Source organism: Vigna umbellata, chromosome 7, assembly GCF_029865625.1.
Source record: "Vigna umbellata cultivar VRB3 chromosome 7, Vumbellata_1.0, whole genome shotgun sequence".
Taxonomy (NCBI): Eukaryota; Viridiplantae; Streptophyta; class Magnoliopsida; order Fabales; family Fabaceae; genus Vigna; species Vigna umbellata.
The window spans coordinates 30,850,964-30,867,193 of record NC_142171.1 but is presented as its reverse complement, the minus strand read 5'-3'; positions in this window follow the sequence as shown (position 1 = coordinate 30,867,193).

The following is a 16,230-nucleotide window of genomic DNA, read 5'->3' as shown; positions in this document are numbered from 1 at the left end:
TCATATTCCTGGTAGATTTTGTGATAATGGAGATGTGGGAAGATTTGGAGATCCCTATTATTCTTGGAAGGTCGTTCATGAAAACGGCCAAGGTAATCATTAATGTGGATGATGGAACTATAACACATAAAGACCAAGAAGAGGAGGTGATTTTCAATGTCTTCAATGCTGAGCAGCCAATCCAGGTGAAGAAGACTAGTCTCAGGACTTTAAGGGGAGCTACACCAGAGACCAGTACTAAAGTTGCCAAGCCAGGTAAGGAAGGTAAAAATTATTTCTTTTCACAGGTACAACAGGAAGAAAAAGACAACAAAGGAGCAAGTGTTCATCAAGATTCTCTGGAGAAACATGAAGAACTAAAACCAGGACTACCAGTGAGATTTAATAAAAAGCTTTGGGTTGTGAAAGAATCTTATTGGGTCAAGCTAGTGACGTTAAAGAAGCGCTTGCTGGGAGACAATCCAGTGTTTTACAAATTTTTATTTTATTTTTATTTTATTTTCTGTTTATTTTGTGATTGCTCTGGGTCAAGCTAGTGACGTTAAAGAAGCGCTTACTGGGAGGCAACCCAGTGTTCCTACAAACTTTTTTTTTCTGTTTCTGTTTATGTGTGATTCTAGTGTGCCTGCTTTGTAATACCTGAATGTTTGAGGGGAGAGGAGAGATTAATTGATTGATCTGAGAGTTATTGTGAGGACTAGCGAAAAAAAACTGAAAAGTTTTAGGCTGAATCTGAGAACCCAGGGCAGGGCAAAACCCAAAATAGTTTAAATTAAGAGGGGGAGAAGTATCGCCCGCCGCCCGGGCACCCCACTTAGCCCGCCCAGGCGGCGGCGCTGCATATGGGCTTTTTAGCCCGAAGCTTGGGCGGACTCAACCCATTTTCACCCTTTTTAACTCCAAGGGTTTCGCCCAAGCCCCCATTCTCTGATTTTGCTCAACCTAGCCTCTCAAAACACTTCTCCCAAGTGCTCACTCCACTTTTGAAGTGGTGACAGCTAGAAGCACACTTTTCCTTCCATTGTTTGAACAATTTATGTAATTCTTTGACTCCACTCAAGTAAGTCATAAGCCCTAAGCTTTCAATTGATGAGTTTTTGATAAAGATGCATGTTTTTGAAAAGGGATTGATGAATAATGATGAAATTGATTGATTTTGGTAATTGGGGCTGTATAAACTTGTTTTGCCACTGTCTGGACCAATTAAATTGTGCTAATATTTGCTGGGATTGAGTAGAAACTGATTTCGAAATTGAAAAATGGAAGCAACCCATGCTTGGCAGCACCGCTCGACGCCTGGGCCCTCTAGGCCGCCCAAGCGGCGGACGTTCGTAACAGCACGTGATTTTTTTATTTTTCTAGCTATGTGGTCCTATGCAGATGGCACTGATGGTTCCCTAATTGTCTTGGGAACAGTGGTACTGGTTTGATATATTTTTGGAACCAATGTTTGATGTCTTCTGGCTTTGTTTTCGAATCTTTGTGTGTAGGAATGGCATCCTCATCTGGCAGGAGAATGAAGACTGCAGGAAACAAAAGAAAGGAAAAGAGGAGTACTACTCCCACCAGTTCAGGACGGCTGCCCACGAAAGATACTTCCCTTCAATGAATGCCAAGAAGCTGCTCATGGAACGTAGGGTGGGACTGATCCCTACTTTGGGCCCACCCTCCCCCCAATTTAGAAGGGAGGTCAACAACAGAGGCTGGGGGAACTTGGCTACCTACCCTGGTCATTCTAGCAGCCCTATTATCAAAGAGTTCTATACTAATGTTAAGGCGTTAGGTGGAGAGCAGGAGACATATGTCAGCTATGTGAGGGGCAAGAAGATCCTCTTTGATGCTGACACCATCAACACCTTTTTGGGCACTGACTAGGAAGGAGAGCATTGCCAGTATGAGCGGGCTATGGTTGAAGGGGTTGATTATGAGAATGTGGAGAGGACCCTATGTGTGCCTGGAGGGCACTTTGAGAGGAGCAGATCTGATGTACCTATCCACATCAAGAGGGCATCCTTGATACCACTGGCAAGATATTGCATGATGTATAAAACAACCATGTTGTACAACGCACAACCAAAAATTGTTTTTCAAACAGATATACACAATGATATTAATTATTGTCCATTCAGTATTAACAAAGAATTTCAACCAATTTCACTTATGTCTCCCCTTTGGGCATTAACAAAAAAGGTATAATCTCTCCCCCTTTGGGCATTACCACACAATGTGTATGTTTAAGCAAACAAAGATACATCAACAGATTTACATAGTAATGTCAAAAGTGAATGCTTCCCATGTCAATAATCATCAGTACAAACAGTTTCAATTTCTTTCCTATCAATCAATAAAAGGATGTTAGAAATGAATTTAATCATACAAATATTTCAACACCCCCTATCAATATGCAGTATCTCTAAAGTCTTTCAACCACATATGTCGGTATTAGAGCAAACGATAGAGATTTATCAGAGCATGTATATCAGAGCAAGTTTCAAGCATGTATAAAAAGATATTACAAAGATAAGATTTATTCAGATATTGCGTGAAGCCAATACAATTGAGTGTTATCCTTCATAAAACTAGAAAGATTCATAGCGGATAAGAAATATTGAGATTTAGAATGAATGAACACATGTGAAATCAGAATAAATGGTTCAGAGTAAATGATTTAACAAAAGAAAGTTTCAAACCACATTCGCGAAAAATAATCGATTATACTTCTTCCTCAATCAATTTAGTTCAGTAGGGTACTGAAGAACCATCTCAGATAAGTATTCAAGCTTAATTCCAATATTAGACCTGCATTAAACTTTCTTCTTCAAATTTGTTGAGGGTTAGTCCAGATATGGAATAACAATCATAAAATGAGTTGAGTATGCAAAAGAAAATTATGTAACAGTGATTGACACAATTTTACACTCATACAATAGATATGATCAAATTCAATTAGTTCAATTTAATCAATATTTAGATTTATCAGTAGATTGAAATTCAAAAACAATTTCCTTTCATTTAAACCAAACACCAAGTACAATCATAACCAAAATATGAATGGCTTAACAACCAAGATTACATTCAAACAAACCAACAAGACAATTAAAACAGACAACAAATCCCTATTTTGATTCAGACGTATCCATGGAATCCTTTTTAGTTAACTCATCATCAAAATCTTCTGTTGTAGAGTCATTTTTAATGCTTTTTTTGTTGAGCACATCCACCTTCTTTTCCAATCTAAACAATGATTTTTTAAACCTTAGAATCTTTTCAGATGTCTTCCCAAACTGTTCCACAACATATTTCTCAAAATGAGTTTATCGAATGAAGGAAGACTGGTCTTCATCAGAAATAGGTGGGCTTGCCAAGCTTGTAACAAAAGTTTGCTCATCTTTGAAGAACTGATCATTCACATTCCTCTTTAATCTAATACAAGTTAGAATTGCTTTACCAATTTCATGTGACTTGTTGCATAAGAGTCTATCTTCTTCAGAAACATTTACTCCTTGGAGTACCAAAACTTTGCTGATTGTCAACACTCAATTTTGTCCGGGTTGAAAAAAAAAAAGTGTTTTTATTGGTTTTTTTTATTTTATTTTATTTTACCTTTTTGTTTTATTCTATTTTTATGTATTTAGATTTTTGCTTTTAATTCAATTTTTACTTTTCTTATCTTCAATTTTGTTTTAATAGAGTTAATAATTAAAAGATTAAAAAATGAAATTAAAACTGAAAATAAATAATAAATAAAATAAAAATTAAAAAAAAGGGGAAAATAGAAAACGTGGGAAATGGGTATGTGAGACGTGTCTGGGGTGAGGGGGACCAGGTGGTTAGAAAGGAATATTTCCCAAGATTTTGGGAGGGGATTTTGTTGGGATCAGAGAGAGAAAAAGGGAGGAAGGGCACGCAGGGAAGGATCATTTTTTCTGGAATCATCATCCAGAGCTATCATTGGCACCAGCACCGGCAGAGAAGGAGAAGAGCGAGAAGAGGTCACCGGCTACGCAGTGGACGACAGCAGCAAACGTAGTAGCAGGTAAGTCTCTGTGCATCCAGACTCATCGTGTGCTTACTGCATAACTGTTTCTGCTACTTTTTCCATCATGAACGCTGTTCCTCTGAATATCCTGAGTTCCCTTATCACCAACCTCCCCTTCCATTCATTCTTTGTTTCACCACGTTTCCTCTCTCTGTTCTAACTCCCGCGACTCCCTCGCTCACGGCCAATCTCAACAAAACAAAATCCAAAACCTGTTACACAATCGGAAAACGGAGAGTGGTCTCGGTAGTGAAAAGCGGAGAGCTCGACGAAGAAGCGGTGGCCCGTGTGTTTGAACTGGTGGAGACGAACCCCTCCCTGGGTTGCCGGTGTCGGAGAGAACAGATAAGAGTAAGGAAGCAGTGACGCGGTGTGGCGTGACGTGGTGCAGTGGCTGGATCGAGAGAGATGATGGCGTGGTAGCTGGTCCGTGAAGGCAATGATACGGTGGCCATCTTCGTTGCAGTGGTTAGTCTGGTCCGTGGTGGTCAATTGGAAGAAGACATGGCCGTTAAATGACAGAGTGAACCCTTTTGATCAGAGAGAAGGATGCATTGGTCTCATCTGAGAAGAACAGCGTGAATGAGTGAATGAGAATGAACCTCCTGAACCCCTAGAAAATTCTAGGTTAGAGAGCATTCGTCTGGGCCAAGCCCAGAAATGGGCGTACGTCTGGGAACATTCAGCCTTTTTTGACCGTTCGTTCAACATTCCAAACGAACGAGCGCTCGTTATCCAAACGAGCGAACGCTCGTTATCCTTAAGACTTTTTGACCGTTCGTTCAACATTCCGAACGAACGAGCGCTCGTTATCCAAACGAGTGAACGCCCGTTATCCTTAAGACTTTTTGGCGTCCGTTCGTCATCTCCCCACAACGAACGCTCGTTATCCAAACAAACGAGCGCTCGTTAAAACTTAAGCCTTTTTGACCGTTCGCTCAACCTTCTCCCTAACGAACGTTCGTTATCCAAACGAATGAGCGCTCGTTAGCTAAAGGAATGAGCGTTCGTTAACCTTAAGCCTTTATGTCCGTTCGCCATTCCAATAACGAACGTTCGTCCTTAAGCTTCCATTTTTGAACGTCCGTTCGTCGTTTCAAACAACGAGCGTTCGTCCTTAAGGTTCCATATCTGAACGTCCGTTCGTCATGTCAATAACGAACGTTCGTCCTTAAGGTTCCATTTTTGAACGTCCGTTCGTCATGTCAATAACGAACGTTCGTCCTTAAGGTTCCATTTTTGAACGCCCGTTCGTCATGACGAACGTTCGTCCTTAAGGTTCCATTTCTGAACGTCCGTCATGTCAATAACGAACGTTCGTCCTTAAGCTTCCATTTTTGAACGTCCGTTCGTCGTTTCAAACAACGAGCGTTCGTCCTTAAGCTTCCATATCTGAACGTCCGTTCGTCATGTCAATAACGAACGTTCGTCCTTAAGGTTCCATTTTTGAACGTCCGTTCGTCATGTCAATAACGAACGTTCGTCCTTAAGCTTCCATTTTTGAACGTTCGTTCGTCGTTTCAAACAACGAGCGTTCGTCCTTAAGCTTCCATTTTTGAACGTCCGTTCGTCGTTTCAAACAACGAGCGTTCGTCCTTAAGCTTCCATATTTGAACGTCCGTTCGTCGTTTCAAACAACGAGCGTTCGTCCTTAAGCCTCAATTTCTCAACGTCCGTTCGTCATCTCTTCAACGACCGTTCGTTATTCAGCCTTCGTTCCCAACGTTCGTCCGTTATATCTCTCGACGAACGCTCGTTATCCTTAATATTGTCCCCAACGGACGTTCGTCCTCTCCCCAACAAGCGCTCGCTATCCTTAATATTGTCCCCAACGTTCGTTCAGTCTCTCCAATTTCTTTTGTTTATTTATTTTTCTTTATTGTCTTATTTTATTTTGTTCTATTTATTTATTTTAGACATTCACTTATCCTAAAATATATATTTAATAATACAATATTGATAGTTTAAATAAAAAGAATTTACAAGAAAAGTTTTAAAGGTTTAAAGCGCACGTGTGACCGCTCGCGTCGTCTTTGTGCTAAAAACCTTTTCTTCTTTTCTTAAATAAAATTTCGAGAAAAGTTTTAAAGGTTTAAAGCGCACGTGTGACCGCTCGCGTCGTCCTTGTGCTAAAAACCTTTTCTTCTTCTCTTAAATAAAATTTCAAAAATACGTTTTAAAGGTTTAAGCACACGTGTGACCGCTCGCGTCGTCCTTGTGCTAAAAACCTCTTCTTCTTCCTTAAATAAATTTACAAAAATATGTTTTAAAGGTTTAAGCACACGTGTGACCGCGTCGTCCTTGTGCTAAAAACCTTTTTCTTCTTCCTTAAATAAATTTACATAAAAAATACGTTTTGAAGGTTAAGTACACGTGTGACCGCTCGCGTCGTCCTTGTGCTAAAAACCTTTTTCTTCTTTTCTTAAATAAAATTTCAAAAATACGTTTAAAGGTTGAACACTCGTGTGATCGTTCGCATCGTCCTAGTGTTCAATACTTTTCTCTCTTATTTACGTAATATTAAACGAGGGTATGAGTGCTCGTGCGATCGTCCGCATCAGCCTAGCACTCAATGCTCTCAAGTCATCCTAAATAAGTATATAACGGTATGAGTGCTCGTGTGATCGTTCGCATCGGCCTAGTGCTTAATATCGTTATCTCTCTTTTCAAAAATAATAAAAAATATATAAATATCATTTTAAGGGTATGAGTACTCGTGCGACCGTTCGCGTTGGCCTAGTACTCATTACCTTCTTTTTCTCGAAAATATTAAAAATATAAAATCTCCAAAAATTAAAAACATCTGCTTTTCCAAACAACAAACAGTCTTTCAAGCTAGAACTACGTAACCCTGATTTCTCATTTTGAATGAGAATACGTAGGAGCAAGGTCAATCCTTGTCGGGCCCAAAAAAAACTAAAAAAATATGTTTTGTTTATTTAGAATTTTATTTTAGGGGATAATTAAACATTTTGAAAAACCACATCATATTCGTGCATTTAGTTAAAGGTACTGCCTTAGGGCAGGCGTTGTGGGGTGCTAACACCTTCCCCACGCGTAACCGACTCCCGAACCCAATCTTTGGTTTTCGTGGACCGTGCTTTATCGTTTTGAGGTTTTTCCGTAGTTTTCCATAATAAACTATGGTGGCGACTCCAAATCTCTTTTTAAAACCCGTTTCTTTTTGGATCGTCGTCCCGTCGCGATTCCGGTTGCGACAGATGGCGACTCCACTGGGGACGCTTAGAGAGTCGAGCCATTTAATTAGATGCGCGAATTGGGTGTGGTTTTGCTTTGTGTTTTTCTTTCCCTTTTCTCTATCTATGCTTGATATTTAAAATAACTGCAATAACTGTGGAATATTGAACCCTAGGGTAGACAATATGTTTATATCTGCCTGGGAATTTTTCTGGTTGTTTTGCAGGTGAGGGTTTGGGTGTGCATAATTTCCTCCCTTCACACACACACTTTTGGCATATCATGAGTGGGGCCCTATACCCGGGTCTGAGCGTAGCTTAGAATTAGAGGAGTTGTGTAGCGGTGTCACTCTGGGATGTACTTCCTGTTTGGCTATCGTGAGAACTCCAGCTAGAGTCTGTTCTCTTCATATGTGTTTCCACACCTAGTTGATTACTCGACTGTTGCGGAAATGCTATGAAGGGGGCCATAGCTCTAGTGACCTTTGACCTTTAGGTTCAGGAAATCATCCTTGTGAGATTGCATATACTTGACCTTGAACTCAAAGCAATGAACCTTTGGTAGGGCACGATGGGAGGAATATGTAATTCTGTAACCCTCACGCTGTTCGTTTTTTTTATGATATTACATTTCATACCATGCATGTGCTTTGTTTCGTCATGTTGTTTTATTATCATGCATCATATTCATACATCATTTAGTAACATGTTAATTTTAAGGGAAATCACAGGTACTTACTTGACTTCATACGAGATGGATGTTAACACAAGATCTGATGCTACACGGCACACCGACTCTTTCGATTTAAGAAAGAAGTATAGTCTAAGGACCCATGTTGGAAATTTGACCGGGCTAATAAACTTGGGAAAATCTTTTTTGGCTGCTTTGGCAAATGGGGCAATTGAAGACATCCCCAGGATGGTGTCGAATGCTGAAGCAAGCACTCATTTTTGTAACTCACCAGCGGAAATAGAATTGTTTATTAATCATTGTAAATGGTTGGTGGGAGAGATGAAATCTTTCATTGCCCGGGTGCGGGATTGATGTACATCGGAATTATGTGTTTTGTTCCTTAGACTATGTAATGGATCAAATTTCCTTTAAATGAAAGATAAGGGATGTTTGTTGGTATCGGCTTGTGTTAATTTTCCATCAGTATTGTCATCGTTATCCTGTGATTTCCACTTATCACTAGCATGCATCATGTTTTCTTTTGTTTTGCATTTTTCATCCTTATCTAATTTAATTTAATAAAAAATAATAATAATAATAATCAGCAGTACAAGTGAGAAAACAACGGCAAATTTTCCACGACATCCGTACAGGACCAGAGCTAACTCAAAGGTCATGGAGAATTGGGAGCAGTCACACGAATCTATTAAGGCCGATGTCAACCAGTTGAAGGATCAGATGGCCCAGATTTTGGCGGCTCTCGAAGCCCTGAAGACTACGGGAGGGGCGACGCCTGCGCAAGTCGAGGGAAGTGCTCAATATTACCCTCCGGTGTTCAGTTCTGGGAGCCAATCTGTTCCGTTCCCAATGTATGGATTACCTCCAGGTTACACCCCACCTGTGGGAGAATACACAGAAGGGGAGCAGGCTTCATTCTCTTTCCCTACCACTGTCAACATTCCGCCAATCAGTATTCAGGGACCTGTTGTAATGTCCGCACCCATGATAAATGAAGGAATGCATGCAAGCATGTCTGATGGAATACGAGTAACTCCGGTGCCGCCTGTGATTACCGGAGAGGGCTTTTCTACAGGGGCTGCACCACATACTTCGTTTCAGGGGGTAATTAGTAATGTTGATGGGGCGAAAGATAAACTGGAGAGCCTAGAGGCAAGATTGAGGGCTGTGGAGGGGTATGAAAGTTATGGATTTGGGGATGTTTCTAGATTGAGCTTGGTTCCTGGCGTCAAAATTCCACATAAGTTCAAGGCGCCAGATTTTGAGAAGTATAAGGGAAATACATGCCCTAAGAGCCATCTGACCATGTTTTGCAGAAAGATGGCTGCATATGCTTACGATGAGCAGCTGCTCATTCATGTTTTTCAAGATAGTTTGGCTGGAGTGGCATTAAATTGGTATACCCATTTGGAGCCGGCTCGAATTCGTTGTTGGGCGGACTTGGCTGATGCTTTTGTGAAGCAGTACATATACAATACCCATGTTGCACCAGATCGTTTACAGCTGCAAAATATGTCAAAGAAGGACAACGAAACTTTCAAAGAATATGCCCAACGGTGGAGAGAGTTAGCTGCACAAGTCGAACCACCTTTGTATGATAGAGAAATGGTGGCAATGTTTGTGAACATTCTCCAGCCGCCATTTTACGAGCACATGGTCGGGAACGTGTCTGCCAATTTCGCTGATATCATTATAATAGGCGAAAGGATAGAAATTGGGGTTAAAAGTGGGAAAATTGCATACAGTTCGCCCGCAACTGCAAATTACAAAAAAACCAATTTCAATGCGGGAAAGAAGAAGGAAGGGGATGTGCATGCGGCATCGGCAATGCCTGTATGGAGAGGTCAAGCTCCCGCTCATAGCTTCCGACCATACTTGGGGCAACCCCCTCTTACAGCTAATACGGCGTTTGCTCATCAGGCCAGGCCTCAACAACAACAAGGGTATTATCAACCGCCATTGCCCCCAACTGATACTTGGAGGGCTGGGGGAATTGCAGGTCCAAATCAGAATGCGGGCCAAAATACTTACCCAAGAAGGAACCAATTTGTTAATTTCACCCCTATCCCTACAACTTACACAGAATTGTTACCCCAACTCGTCCAAAGGGGTTTGGTTGCTATTTGTCCAATGAAGCCCATGCAACCTCCGTATCCCAAGGGTTATGATGCAGAGGCCAAATGTAGTTACCATGGGGGAGGTGTTGGTCACTCAACTGAGAGGTGTCTGGCTTTTAAACACAAAGTACAGACTCTAATCGACTCTGGGTGGTTAAAGTTTCAAGAAAATAAACCCAGCATTGAGACTAACCCACTTTCTGGGCATGAGAGTGCCTCGACGAATGCCATCGAGGATGAAAAATATGAGTTGATAAAGGACGCGGGTGGAATCCGAAGTTCCAGAAAGTTTATCTTCAAGGCGCTAATAAAGGTGGGCCTTTTAAAAGGTGATTATGACGAGGATGTAACATGCGCGCTTCATCCGGATGATGGGCACTCTATTGAGGAATGTGGTGAATTTGAGTATGTTTTGCAAGACCTGCTGGATCGGGGTTTGATGCAAGTATGCTACAAGGATAAGGAGGGGGAAGTGTTTACACAGATTGGTGGAGAATCCGACGTAACTCTGCCTGAGCCGTTGGTGATCCATTTCACTAGAACCACCCCTGTGCCAGAGGCTGAAGAAAAGTTGTCTGTCATCATCCGGGCGCCGTCTCCCTTTCCTTACAAAATGGGAAGGCTGATGGAAGAAAGGAGAGAGTGCGGTCTAGCTCGTGTAGAAAGGCGTGAACCCAGGGTGGAAAAGATTCGTATTCGTGACATCAGGGAAAAATTTCGTAGTGCTGGTTGGATCAACACGGGCCATATAACAGCCATGGAGGATGAAGATAGCTTTGAATGCTCAAGTTTCGTGCGGGCCGGCTCCCCAGATGCACCACTCAACAATTGGAACTCTGAGTTTACCCGTGATGCTTAATTTGAATAAAATGTAATAGTTTTAATTAATCCTATAGCTTCACCCGGGGCTTTAGGATTCATGACTTACGGGTTGACGTTTAGTTTTGTGCTCAGCGTGATAATCGAATCGTGTTTGTTTTTATCATCATTTCGCATTAGTCATCTTTTTTTATTTATTCTTTTTTTTCATAAATTTAAATAACGCAGATGTGACAATGAAAGTTTTGAAAATAACAATGTCGATATTCCTAATTTTGAACACCCTATCGATAATACGGAAGATGATTATGAAGATAATCCGGAACCCTCTCCAGAGTTCTTGAGATTAGTGGAACAAGAGTCTAAAGAAATAAAACCTCATCTGGAAGAGGTTGAAGTACTCAACTTGGGAGAGGAAGAAGAGAAAGGAAGTAAAAATCGGTACTGGCATGAAAAAGGAAGTAAGGAAAGGGTTGCAAGCCCTATTGAAGGAGTTTAAGGATGTGTTTGCTTGGTCTTACAATGACATGCCAAGTTTGGATACCGATATTGTGCAACACAAGCTCCCACTTAAACCAGAATACCTTCCAGTCAAGCGAAGAACTAAGAAGAATGAAAAATGCATTTGACAAAAGGGAGCATCCCAGAGAATTCCACGAAGGCGAGCTGGTGTTGAAGATGATCTTGCCTATACAAAAGGATCATAGAGGCAAATGGACCCCGAATTATGAAGGGCCATTCGTAGTGAAGAAGGCATTTTCTGGTGGGGCACTAATTCTCACAAGGAAGGATGGAGAGGAGTTACCATTACCGGTTAATTCGGGTGCAGTCAAAAAGTTTTACACATGATGATTCCGTGATAGGGGATCAATATTAAGGGATATTGACATGATCTTTAAAGTTTGTTGTACTCTGCGTTATTTCATTCAATAAATACTGCATGGTTTCATTCATAATTTTTGTTTGCACGCTTCTTGAAATATTGCATGTCGCGCTGAGCTTTTAGGTAAATGAAGGAAAATAAAGGTAATGATAATTAAGCACACGTGAGTAAAAGCATCACGGGTATATTCGGTTGGCACCAGCTCGTTCCTGAGGGATGTCGTGAAAGATTAAAAAAAGGAGAGAATAAAAATGCACATGTTGAATTCATTGTCAATTAGGTTGTCTAGGGCATAGTACGTTCAAAAAAAAAAAAAAAAAAAAAAAAACAAAAAAAACAAAAAAACACACAATAACTGGAAATGGCAAAGATGCAGAGTCTTCTCCTAATTCAGAGTTTCGGGGGTAACCTGTGTTCATTTCTCGTTAAAGCATCCGCTTTCTTATTGCGTGAACCCCTAACCTTTTCATTTCCCTTCAAAACAAAAGATTGTCGTGGATATAACACTGGGGCAGTTGTCATCATTGTGCCCATGCTCAATGATCTGTGATCGGGGAGCAAAAAGAAAAAAAACAAACCGAAAAAAATGAAGTCGATGTGTCAACCGCTACAGAATTTCGTCTCATGGTTAAGGTTGTGGAAAGCAAGTCAAGCAAGCTTCAGGATGACGTGTGGCCGTTTTTCTTTATCCAAATGATAAAAGAGGTTTAATCAATTGCACCCACTTTGAGCCGTAAGTCGTAATCATTTTTCATTACCCTAGACAAGAATCATTAGCATATCGACGTCAACTCAAAAACATACATCATAAGCATCCAAAGTTGAGGAGGAAATCTCTAAAAAAAAAAACAAAACAAAAATGAAAAGGAAAGTATCATAAAGGACCACAGCAGGGGCAACAAAAAGAATGATCCAAAAGGAAAGAAAAAAAACAACAATAAAGGATGCCTGAAGTTCAAATCTCTAAAGACAGTTGACTGGGCACCTTGCAAATGATTCTTGTTTAAAAACTTTAACCGTCAAACACTTATTTGGGCCTTCATTATCCATTTCTTTCATAACCCGTTTGCCATTTAGCCACGTTACAAGCCGATTAAAGTCCACACCGACTGAAGATTGTTCGTCCTGGTCTTTCTTACGAACTTAACTCTGGGAAGCAATGATGTGGTGACTGATATCATCACTAGAAGAAAAGAAAGGACATTGAAAATGAAAAGTGAAAATACAATGTAAAGTCTCCCCGTCAATCGTCATGTCAAGAAGGAACCCTCAACTGGGGCAATCCTTCCTACCCAAACCTTTTCACCTCCCCAAATCGTACTTATTGTGCACAACAAAATTGGGGCAGTCTTGTGGGCCCTACATGTTTCTATGTTAACCATATCTCCCCAGATGAGGAGAACACAAATGTTAGCTCCACATACAATCATTCAGCTATCTACTTCTCGTCCCTATTTTTCCCTCACCTTCTCGGGTTCAGGCCAAATTGGACTGCAGGAAGCGATAAAGAGAACTTGAACTCATGGTTACACCCTTCTCTTTCTCATTAGAGGGCTCACTGTCTCCTGACATTTTATGATTACGTTTTGAACGTACATTAGGTTTGATGACAATGTTGACAATGAGTTTCAAACATGGGCAGTCTAATTAAGAGAGAGTGGCAAAAAAAAAAAAAAAAAAAAAAAAAAAAAAAAAAAACAAAGCAAAGGTTTCATGTGTTTATTCATTCATGCACCCTCATGACATTACATCATACATTTCATAATAAGCAAGGTATTTTGTTTGAAAAAATCCTTTAGGCACAAGAGAAGTTGTGAAAAAGTTAATACAACATTTGCTTTTAAGTTTATTCAATGTTTTGCTAAGTGTTTACCAACGTTTCAGAAAGTTTCAAATCCAAGTTTTCTTCTGCGATACCGACCCTCTGCTTCGCAATGGTCAAATTCAAGTTTTTCTCCTACGATATTGGCCCTCTGCAAGGCATTGGTCGAATCCAGTTTTCGCTTTATGGCCCTCTGCTAAGCAATGGTCTAATCCCATCTCGTTGTTGTATTACTGGCCATCTGCTCGGCAATGGTCAATTTCAGCTTGTTGCTCTGTATTGTTGACCCTCTGCGTGGCAATGATCGAATTCAAGTTTTTCTCCTACGATATTGGCCCTCTGCAAGGCATTGGTCGAATCCAGTTTTCGCTTTATGGCCCTCTGCTAAGCAATGGTCTAATCCCATCTCGTTGTTGTATTACTGGCCATCTGCTCGGCAATGGTCAATTTCAGCTCGTTGCTCTGTATTGTTGACCCTCTGCGTGGCAATGGTCGAATTCAAGTTTTTCTCCTACGATATTGACCCTCTGCGTGGCAATGGTCGAATTCAAGTTTTTCTCCTCTGTTATCGACCCTCTGCATGGCAATGGTCGGATTTAGATTTCCGTTCTGTGAGTTTGGCCCTCTGCGAGGCAATGGTCAAATCCAGGTTTTAATTTTCTGTTATCGACCCTCTGCATGGCAATGGTCGGATTTAAATTTCTGTTCTGTGAGTTTGGCCCTCTGCGAGGCAATGGTCAAATCCAGGTTTTAATTTTCTGTTATCGACCCTCTGCATGGCAATGGTCGGATTTAAATTTCTGTTCTGTGAGTTTGGCCCTCTGCGAGGCAATGGTCAAATCCAGGTTTTAGTTTTCTGTTATCGACCCTCTGCATGGCAATGGTCGGATTTAAATTTCCGTTCTGTGAGTTTGGCCCTCTGCGAGGCAATGGTCAAATCCAGGTTTTAATTTTCTGTTATTGACCCTCTGCATGGCAATGGTCGGATTTAAATTTATGTTCTGCGAGTTTGGCCCTCTGCGAGGCAATGGTCAAATCCAGGTTTCAGTTTTTTGTTACTGATACTTTACTTAACATTGGTCGTTTGGCATCGGGACTTGAACCATTTTGTTTGTTTTCTTTCATGATTGAAACCCGGACAAAATTAGTGTCTTTATCTTTACTTAGCTTTACTTAAATAATAAGAAAAGATTAAATTTTCATATTATTTAGTAATATCTAAGTAAAGAGGGGCAGCTGTCAACACTCAATTTTGTCCGGGTTGAAAAAAAAAAAGTGTTTTTATTGGTTTTTTTTATTTTATTTTATTTTACCTTTTTGTTTTATTCTATTTTTATGTATTTAGATTTTTGCTTTTAATTCAATTTTTACTTTTCTTATCTTCAATTTTGTTTTAATAGAGTTAATAATTAAAAGATTAAAAAATGAAATTAAAACTGAAAATAAATAATAAATAAAATAAAAATTAAAAAAAAGGGGAAAATAGAAAACGTGGGAAATGGGTATGTGAGACGTGTCTGGGGTGAGGGGGACCAGGTGGTTAGAAAGGAATATTTCCCAAGATTTTGGGAGGGGATTTTGTTGGGATCAGAGAGAGAAAAAGGGAGGAAGGGCACGCAGGGAAGGATCATTTTTTCTGGAATCATCATCCAGAGCTATCATTGGCACCAGCACCGGCAGAGAAGGAGAAGAGCGAGAAGAGGTCACCGGCTACGCAGTGGACGACAGCAGCAAACGTAGTAGCAGGTAAGTCTCTGTGCATCCAGACTCATCGTGTGCTTACTGCATAACTGTTTCTGCTACTTTTTCCATCATGAACGCTGTTCCTCTGAATATCCTGAGTTCCCTTATCACCAACCTCCCCTTCCATTCATTCTTTGTTTCACCACGTTTCCTCTCTCTGTTCTAACTCCCGCGACTCCCTCGCTCACGGCCAATCTCAACAAAACAAAATCCAAAACCTGTTACACAATCGGAAAACGGAGAGTGGTCTCGGTAGTGAAAAGCGGAGAGCTCGACGAAGAAGCGGTGGCCCGTGTGTTTGAACTGGTGGAGACGAACCCCTCCCTGGGTTGCCGGTGTCGGAGAGAACAGATAAGAGTAAGGAAGCAGTGACGCGGTGTGGCGTGACGTGGTGCAGTGGCTGGATCGAGAGAGATGATGGCGTGGTAGCTGGTCCGTGAAGGCAATGATACGGTGGCCATCTTCGTTGCAGTGGTTAGTCTGGTTCGTGGTGGTCAATTGGAAGAAGACATGGCCGTTAAATGACAGAGTGAACCCTTTTGATCAGAGAGAAGGATGCATTGGTCTCATCTGAGAAGAACAGCGTGAATGAGTGAATGAGAATGAACCTCCTGAACCCCTAGAAAATTCTAGGTTAGAGAGCATTCGTCTGGGCCAAGCCCAGAAATGGGCGTACGTCCGGGAACATTCAGCCTTTTTTGACCGTTCGTTCAACATTCCAAACGAACGAGCGCTCGTTATCCAAACGAGCGAACGCTCGTTATCCTTAAGACTTTTTGACCGTTCGTTCAACATTCCGAACGAACGAGCGCTCGTTATCCAAACGAGTGAACGCCCGTTATCCTTAAGACTTTTTGGCGTCCGTTCGTCATCTCCCCACAACGAACGCTCGTTATCCAAACAAACGAGCGCTCGTTAA